This window comes from Pteropus alecto, unplaced genomic scaffold (assembly GCF_000325575.1).
Source record: "Pteropus alecto unplaced genomic scaffold, ASM32557v1 scaffold88, whole genome shotgun sequence".
NCBI classification, from domain to species: domain Eukaryota; kingdom Metazoa; phylum Chordata; class Mammalia; order Chiroptera; family Pteropodidae; genus Pteropus; species Pteropus alecto.
The window spans coordinates 8,970,167-8,978,740 of record NW_006494611.1 but is presented as its reverse complement, the minus strand read 5'-3'; the positions used below and the strand labels follow the sequence as shown (position 1 = coordinate 8,978,740).

The 8,574-nt window shown below is 58.1% G+C and overlaps 1 protein-coding gene and 1 long non-coding RNA gene across 13 annotated transcripts in view; one reads left to right on the top strand and one right to left on the bottom strand.

The window, feature by feature from the left end:
* The window catches only part of PAX2 (paired box 2), a 90,783-nt gene that overhangs the window by 1,969 nt on the left and 80,240 nt on the right, over positions 1-8,574 (top strand). The window contains exons 1-2 of one of the 12 annotated variants that reach the window (XM_015599925.2): positions 2,580-2,768; positions 3,199-3,242. The exons of 9 other annotated variants lie outside the window; for them this stretch is intronic. The gene's annotated coding sequence lies outside the window, so the exon portion shown is untranslated. Of the gene's footprint in view, positions 1-2,579; positions 2,769-3,198; positions 3,243-8,574 lie in introns of those variants that run through there. 2 more of the 12 variants (XM_015599924.2, XM_025042293.1) reach the window with 2 other exon arrangements.
* LOC107196700 lies at positions 6,536-8,174 on the bottom strand. Its single transcript, XR_001518142.2, has 2 exons — positions 8,039-8,174; positions 6,536-6,927 (listed from the first exon to the last, which is right to left on the bottom strand). It is a non-coding gene; the product is annotated as an uncharacterized LOC107196700 (long non-coding RNA).

The window sequence follows — 8,574 nt, the reverse complement described above, 5'->3', positions numbered from 1 at the left end:
CCTCTTTTTCCCGGCTTATGCCGGTGCGGGGATCGCACTCACGCCAGCCGAGATTGGGTGAAGGATGGGGAGGAGCTGCGGAACTAAGAAGGAGGCAGGGCTGTTTCTAACAGAAGAAAACCACTGTTTCCTTCAAGGCGGCAGCTCCGAGCTCTGCAGTCTTCCGCCTCCGAGCCGCCTTCGCTCTTTCTCTTTTCACTGCCCCCTCGGGCTCCTCTGCCCTCACCTCTACCTGACACTTGTCTGGCCCCGGCAAAGCTCCCCAGGGTGCCCGCATCCCCCACACGGCCCCCACGCCCCTTTTGGCCCCATCCGGCTAGTTCGAAATGACAATGACACCCACGCGCGAGCGAGCGTGCCTGGAAGACGCCCTGGCGCAACCGCTGCAGCCGGGTTTGCGAAGGATGCGGGTTTTATTTAGTGTCGCTGAGCCTGCTCGGGAGCAGCGAAAACCATCAGGAAAAGTCGAGGGAAGGTGGGGGAGAGAATCGGGAACTAGGTCATTGTGGTCTTTGGCTATCGCCACCTATACCCCCAGAGCCATAAAAACAAGACCTTAATTTGATGTCCTCCCTTTTACTCCTCTGGCTAGCACCAGCTGGTTCTTAGGCTCCTTGTCGCTGGTCCTCTGTCTCTCCCTCCTCGGGCCCTGGGTCCACTCCCTGGCCCACACTGAGTTCCCCGGGGTTTTTGCTGCCCTCGGAGACCCCTCCTACTCCCTGGTCCTGCAGCAGGGCCTGCAGAGCCTGGGGGAGACACAGCCCGATGCCTCCCCGCCCTCTTTTACCAGGCCTCCTCACCCCGTTATTAATTGCTGTGTTGACCTGCAGGATTGATTGGCGGCCCCGCTGGAAGAGGCTGCGGAGGCCTTGGCCTCAGAGCAGCCTCAGCTGAGGGCAGCGAGAGGAGGGGGAGGTGCTGGATATGGGTCCAGAGGTCCTAGCTCAGCCCCGCCTGGGACACATCTGTTTGTGTCCCTTCTCCACCCCCCTGACACACACCTTTACACACTCTTACTCAAACGCACACTCACAAGATCTCACCAAGAGCCATTCAGCCCCCAAGGAGACACATCAAGAATTCTCCTTAATTGATTTAGAAATTCAAAGAGGCTTCCTCCCTCCATTAGTCAGTTTTTTCAACACATTCGTTAGCTACGGGTCCAGACCTCCCCGCCTGTCCAGACATGGCAGAGCCAACAATTGGGACCCGAGCTTTTTTCTGTCCGAGATTTACTTTGCATCTTTTCCCCTCCAGGAACAGTTACCGAAAGTTAAGAAATATTCCTAGATGCGGGTAACCCTTAAAGTCTCAAAGCAAAGTACTTTTTCCAGAAAGAGCCCGTGCCCTGACTCCTGAGGGATTCAGTTCTGCCCTTTGGTCTCAAGTTCGGGGGTGAAGTGGACGGCTCTGGACCGCGAGCAGCCGCCAGGGCAAGGGTCTAACCCGACAGCGAATGCCCTCCCCTCCCCAACTCTCCCCCGCCTGCCTAATCTGGCGCGCGCATATACACACGCACGCACACACTCACACCCACACTAACAGGGCCCCCAGAGCCACAGCAACACGGCCTGCCCGACCCCAGGCCACAGACCCGCCGGCCAGGAGCCCAAGCGGGAGTGAGGCCCCGGGACGTCCGGCTCCAGGCTGAAGTGGGCAGAGGCGGCAGGACTAGACCAACCTCGCCCGGTCCCCTGAGAACCCGGTTCTCTTTGGTCTCTCTGTCTCACCAGTCCATCTCTCCTCCGTGTTCCCCTCTCCCCTCCGCTCCGGTCCTTTGTCTGCAGCCACTTAGCGGGGCCAAGCAGCCCGTCCCCGCCTGGGCAGCCCGGCCCTTCAATTCCCTGGGTCTCTGGCGGGTCTCCCCTGCCTTACCCGCTCCCGGTTCTGGCGCGTTCTCCGCCTGCTCCTCACATCCACACAGCTGCTGGCAGAGGAGGAAGGGAGGGCGGGCGCCGCGGATGGATCCGAGAGTAGATTTGGTGTTTGCTTGCAACTCTGGGACAACTCAGCCCGCCGGGCTTCTCCCGCCCCTCTCCAGCTGATCCTCAGTGCTCCGTGCCGCGTGCTCTCGCCCGCATTTGGCCCCCTTCCTTTCCTTGTACACTGGCTGTGGCTATTTCGCTCTCCCTGGTCCGCCTGGCACCTGGAGTTGCGTTCCCCCTGCCCAGTACTCCGTTCCCTTTCAGCTGCCACTTGCTACTGCCTGCCCCCTTCCTCCGCAGCTCCCTTCGTCGCAGTGGCCGTGGCGGGTAGTGCCAGGGACATCCAGGGCCCACAGGCACTGTCTCCCTCCACCAAAGCCGGGTCAGGCTATGGGCTCAGGGTCTGGCTGAGAAAAGGGTTAATCATTACTTTGCCACAGACACTCAGCCTCACTCAGACTCTCTCACCTTAGCTTGGGGAGGAAGGGAGGGGCATTTGGACGGGTGGAAAACGCAGCTTCGCCCCAAACCTGCCTCTGCAGGCCTTCCAGAGACAGGTGCCTTCTCCATTCCCTCAGCACCCCTTTCGCGTCCTTTTCTTCCCCGCCCCTCTTCTCCCTTCCCCGCCTCCCCTTGGCCAGGCCTCTCCCCCACCATCTCATCTCCGCCCTGGCTTTAGCAGGTTGACTGCAGGTCCTGGGAAGACCAACTTTCTTTGTTTGGAAGCGGACTGGACAGGATTTCCTTCCCCAAGTCTCAGCCAACGGGCCAGCTTCTCCCAACGGTTTTGACAGACTGTCCGGAAGGGGACCGTGCCCCAGGCCACAATTAACCCGGCTGTTGGTGTGTGTGTATGGGGTGGGGGGAGATTTAACTGATCCTCTAGCAGCTGCGCTGGTGCAGTGGGGCCAGGGTACAGGAAGAAGTGCTAATGGAGGAGTGACAGAAAAGATCGAGAGTAGAGTGATAAACATAGATGAGGTGTGGAATAGTCAGTGGGGAAAAAAATCCTGAAAGGGAGGAACACAGGAAAGAAGGTAGTGAGGAATCTTCTAGCTACCCTTTATAGGATAAAAGTTAGATGGAAAATACCATCCCCTGCCCTGCCTAAGTGCCCAGATCCCTCCCTTCCCTCTTTGTGGGAAGGGTTAAGGGTTCAGAAAACTAGGCACTTCTTTCATCTACAGTGGAAATGTTTCATTTTCAAAGTGCTTTCCTATTGGCTTAGCTCCACGGAGTAGGCAAAATAGGTGAAGTTATCCCTATTTTACAGGCAGAAAAACTGAGGCCCAAGGAGGCAAAGCGACTGTGCTGGAGGTGGGTAGCTGCTGTTCCTTGCTGTGGGCTGTGGGATGAGTGGTCCCTTTAACTATGCAGAAGTTCATGAGTGTGTGGGGGGGGAGGGCTGGCTGTGTCCAGGTCTGACCAGGGCCTCACTGGGCCTCTTGTCCTCTCCACCCCCCCCACTCCACCCACATCTCCCTCTAGGTGGTTCTCTGTTGGACAGAGCCCTCTGTTCCTACCCTATAGACCTGCTGGCCCAATTTCTCCTGGCTTGACTATTCTTTTGGCTCCTGAGTTGGGTGGCCCATCGGCAGAAGTTACCTGGCAGGTCCCGTGCCTCTAAGGGGCCGCCCGCTTTGGTGGCCAAGTGGCTAGAATTGTCATTTCCCCCTCAAAGCGGCTGCGAAGGGCTGGGCATGTCGCTTGGACCTCTAGTGCCAAGTAGCTGGGCTAAAGGGGGAGGGGCCGGGGAGGATAAAGGCGCAGCACGTGCGGCTGGCCGCCACAGGACCAACAGACCAAGCAGGAGGGGCCTGCCTGGAGTCAGGCCCCCCAGGCTTCACTTAGGGAGCCCAAATATTGGAAACAAAAGCGGGAAAAGAAGAGTAAGAGCAGGAGGGAGGGAGAGAGGGAGGGAGCAAGGGAGGGAGCGAGGAAACAGAAATTAGGGGGTCTTAGATGAAAAAAAAAAGAAAGTAGCTTTAGGGGGAATGTGCCGTGGAGTGTGAAATTGCAGCCCATGGTGCTCCATATTGTACCAGAAGCTCTTCCAAAAAAAAAAAAAAAAAAAAAAACCCATCCTCCAACGTGACCAGAGGGCTGGGAAGGGGGAGGGGCGGGGAGAGAACGGGGAGGAGGAGGGGAAGGGGCCAGGCAGGAGCCGGCCAGGCCGAGCTGGAGAGGGGGCCGGGTGTGTGCGCCCGCTGCCCGGAATCTGATTTCTGAGTGCGCGTCCCGGGGTGCGCCGGGACCCTCGGGGAGAGTGGGCCGTGGCCATCCCAGACTTGGATTGTTAAACGAACTTTTTTCCCTTTCTTTCTTTTTTTTTCTTTTCTTTTCTTTTTTTTTTTTCTTTCTTGTTGTTGTTGTTGATGGTGGTGGTGGTGGTGACTTCCAAAACTGGGAATAATTCAGAAAAGGAGATCCGCTGCGCAGCGGCTGCACTGCGCTACCCGCTTCTGTTCCCTCCTCCGTTTCTGCTTCTCTTCCCTTCGGACTAGTTTTTCCCCCGTCGGTTCTAAACAGCTTTTTTTCCCTCCTGAACTTTAATGCGTTTAATTTGGTCCGCGCTGTGGGGAGCATTTCCTAGGGAGATACATTTAATTTCGGAATTTCTAATCCCCTCCCTGAGAGCCCCGGCCGTAGCTCCCCTCGCCGCTCCCCAGGAGGTGTCAGAAGTGGAAGGAGAAAGGCAGGCCCAGGCCACGGGGGCGGGGCGCGGCTGGGGGGCTTCTGCGCCCCCTCTCTCTCCACCAGGCCCCCTGCGGCCCAGCTGCCATCCCAAACTGCTCGAAGTCCAGCGCCTGGGCCGTGGGTCAGGGCCCTGACTGCGGAGGGCAGGCAGCCACGCCTCTGCCTTTCCTCTCCTGGGAGGAAAGTCCTGGGCCGGGGACTGGGAAACCCGAAAACGAGCAGAAGGATTGCGAAAGGAGCGGGTGTAACTGGGGGCAGCGGACATGGTTTACAGGAGCCCTTCGCTTCATGTACAATATGTCCAGAAACGCATTTGAGAGTTTGGAGTGCTAGTCGCGCTTGGGGGCCTCTGCATGTGTACGCTGTGGGAGAGGAGAGATCTCAACGGGGACCACTGCCTCCTGGACACCTACACCCTGGCAAGAGTAGGCTCCAGACAACCGGAGACCCAGGCGGGTGCAGCTCCACTTGAGGAAAGAGGCAAGGGTGGGGGCACTGGGCGCCAGGCATGCCTGGCAGGGAAGGGAGAAGAGAAGGCAAAGGAACCAAGATTCACAGGGAAGATTTATTGGGCAGATCAGATGCACAGAGGCGGCTAATGAAGCAAATCCCGAGATGGGTATCAGAGCAACTCCCCAAAAGTTTATTTGCCTTTAAATTTCCGCAGGGAGGCGGGTGCCTTGTTTGAAGTGTAAATGCCCCTAGGTTGGGGGGTGGAAGGGCCGCTTTGAAAACACCAAGAGAGAAAAGGTTCATTTAGAGGCAGACGGGAAAAGCAACGAACCCTGACAGGTCGCAGCCCGGGTTGTGTTTGGGGTTGGGTTATTTTCTTTCTCTTTCTCTTCCTCTTTCTTCTTCCCTTTTTCCCCCCTTTCTTGTTTTTTTTTTTTTTTCTCCTCTACCAGGCTCTATAGAAAAAGAAAGGGAAGAACAGGAAATGGAGCTTCAGAGGGAGAGGCCAGTGCCTAGAGAGAAGAGATCTGTAGGCCAGCTCTTCAGCCTGGAGCCCTAGGAGAAGGCAGAGCCTTGGTTGAAAAGGTTTCAGTTCACCAGGGAGCAGGGCTCTTCGACTTTCTAGACCTGAGAAGGGGCTGGAGCTAAGGAGAAGCTGCCAGGGACTGGCCTGGTGGGAGGATGAGTGTCCAGCTAGTGCAGTGCTGGGGAAACTGGGGGGAGGGGTCTAGAATCTTAGGGGCTACCTGGGAACTGAACTGTCGTAGAAAGGTCTTTACTTCTCAGGAGGTACATGAGAAGGATAGGTGTGTGAGTATAACTTCCAGAATACATTGTGCATTAAGTCCTCTTCTTTACAAAAGGTGAAAATGCCTCTTTGCAAATGCCTGTTGTCTGCACCCACACATCATCATATGTGTAACATAAGGATATGTCCAGCTGGTTCTAGAAAAAAATCTATGAGTCTATGTGTGGAGGGGGTTCTGCTCACAGTCTTGCTCCTCCAGTAGTTCAGACTCTACAAAACTTAACTTTCTGAACCAACATAGGAAGACGGGAGGCAAAGCGCTCCTTGAGTTCTGAGCTTTCAGTAAGAACCCTTCCTTGTTGCCTCCTCCAACCCCAATTCTGGGTTAATTACCTCCCTGAAGAAAGCCCAAGGCTATACAGCTAATAGCACCTGAGATCCCTCTACTCCCAGGCCTGGAAGCCTTTCCCTTTGGGCTGTGCCAACTCTGTTTTCTTCTTTCACTTCCCACACGAAGTTTAGTGCGTGTTCGTGGGGTTGTGAGGCCAAAGCAAACCCGGGAGCGCCATCTGCAGGTCTCGAGAGGAAGAGACTGACCTTCGGGGCTGGACCCTGCGCCTTCAACCTCCCGCCTAAGGGAACCAGCTTGGCCGCCCAAGGGAAGTAGGGGTGGAGGCTGCGAGGGAGGGAGCGGGCGGGGGGAGGATTTCCCCCCCCCCTAAAAATTACTCTGCAGGCGAATTAAGCAGATCGGGCTCAGGAGGTTCCAGGAAATAGGGCAAATGCTAGGACCTCAGCAGAACCAACTCCCTAAGGAGTGGGAAACTCAGAATCTAGTCGGGTTGAGCCTGGTGCTAGCCCCGCCCAAGGATTAAGGGCACCCTGAAAACCCTAGTACAAGAGACCCAGTAGGAGGCTCCTCCTGGCTGAGCCCGGCGGGTGCGGCCTCCATCCTAGCTGCGGCCTGGGCTCCGGCCAGCGGGACAGCGGCGCGAGTCCTCTGCGCTACCGCGGCGTTAGGGTGTGCGGGCAAGGACCAGAGGCGCCTGGAGTCCGGGCAGCAGGAGCGCAGCGCTGGCTTCCCTGAGCCGCCCTTTCGCAGACCTAGGGAAGCGGAGAGCGGGGGGGAGGGAGCGAAGGAAAGAGAGAGAGAGAGTTAAAACATCAGCTGAAGTGCCAAGATGATTTATGAGACGAGAGAAAATATTTCATAAAGATCTCCCGGATATTCTGTACTTAACCAGTTAGGAGACAAAGGGCTTCTCTTGCCTGGTGCGTGCGAGCAGACCCAAGCGAGAGAAGGATTGAGAGCGGACGAAGGCTGCGGAGGCTGGGCCGGTGGCTCCGGCAGGAGCGGGGCCGGGCCGAGCGCACTGCGCCCCTTGCGCTAGCTTGGGATCAGACGAGCTGGCAGCGGGCGGCGCTCAGCCTCGTTCCAAGCCTCTTCTTCCCAGCCGGGGAGAGCCACCCTTGGTCTCCGGCGTTCTCTGCCGCCAGCAACCAGCCGCTCTACATGGTCTCCCTCCCCATGTCCGCCTCCCCGGCTACCCCAGGGTCCAGGAGCTAAGTCCCCGTGCTCTCCCACATTGGGTCCCACTGAGGCAGGTGGGTCCTCGTCTGAGGTCTCTAGCTTGATTCGAAACCGAGAGTTCTGGGCTGCCCAGGCCTTAATGGACAAGGGGACGAGAGAAGCCCTACGCGCAGTCGCGCGTGGGGCAAGAGAGGATTAACTGCCAGGCACTTTGCCCCGGAATGAGAATTGGGGGTGCGTGGGTTGTGAGGTACCTCAGGAGGGAAAGGCGAAAGGGAAGGACCAGAGAGAGGAAGGAAGAACCAGGAAGGAACGGAAGGTAACTCAGAGAGGAGAGTGCGGGGAGGGGGGGCGCGTTAAGACTAGGGATGCGGACCCGGCTTGGGGCGGCTTCGCCCATGCAGGCACCGGCCGGTGGATGGCAGGGCTGGGTGAGTTGAGACTGCGAGCCAGGCTTCCAAGCGCGGTGCGCTCCGCGGCCTTCAGTCGTTGCCTGAATATTCATTAGACTGGCCGCTCTTTATCCTTATCTAACGTTTATCTTATCGGCGAGTTTCGTTTCTCAGTGTAGTTTTAATCCCGAGCTCCCCTTCCCTTCCCCTTGGCCCGCTCCCCTCCCTCCCTCTTCCTTCTCTCGCTGCTCCCTCCTCCCTCCCTTTTCCCCCTCCCCTGCCCTCCCCTCACCGGCACCGGAGTGACAGGCGCGGGGCCCTCCTCGCCGAAGCTCGGGGCTCCGGCGCTGGCGAATCACAGAGTGGTGGAATCTATTGCCTTTGTCTGACAAGTCATCCATCTCCCAGCGCGGGGAGGGGGAGGGGGTCTGGAGGGGGCTTTGCAGCTTTTAGAGAGACACACACCGGGAGCCGAGGCTCCAGTCTCCGGCCGAGTCTTCTCGCAGCCGCAACCCACCTGGGGCCAGCCCAGTGCTTTTCGCTCGGCTCCCTCCCTCCCTCCCGGCCCTTCGGCCGAGGCGGCGTGCGCCTGCCTTTTCCGGGGGCGGGGGCCCGGCTCGCGCTCTTTCCTCTTGAAGGCGCCCGCTCGGACATCCCAAGGATTGCTACTTCTCTGCCAACTTCGCCAACTCACCCGCACTCGGTGCGACCCGGCTTCCCGCCTGGCGCCCTCGGGCCGCCCCAGCTCCTCGCCCTCTCTGACCGCCGCCTCTCCGATGACCAGGTTCCAGGGGACCTGAGAGAGCCGCCTATCCCTCCCAGCCTCAG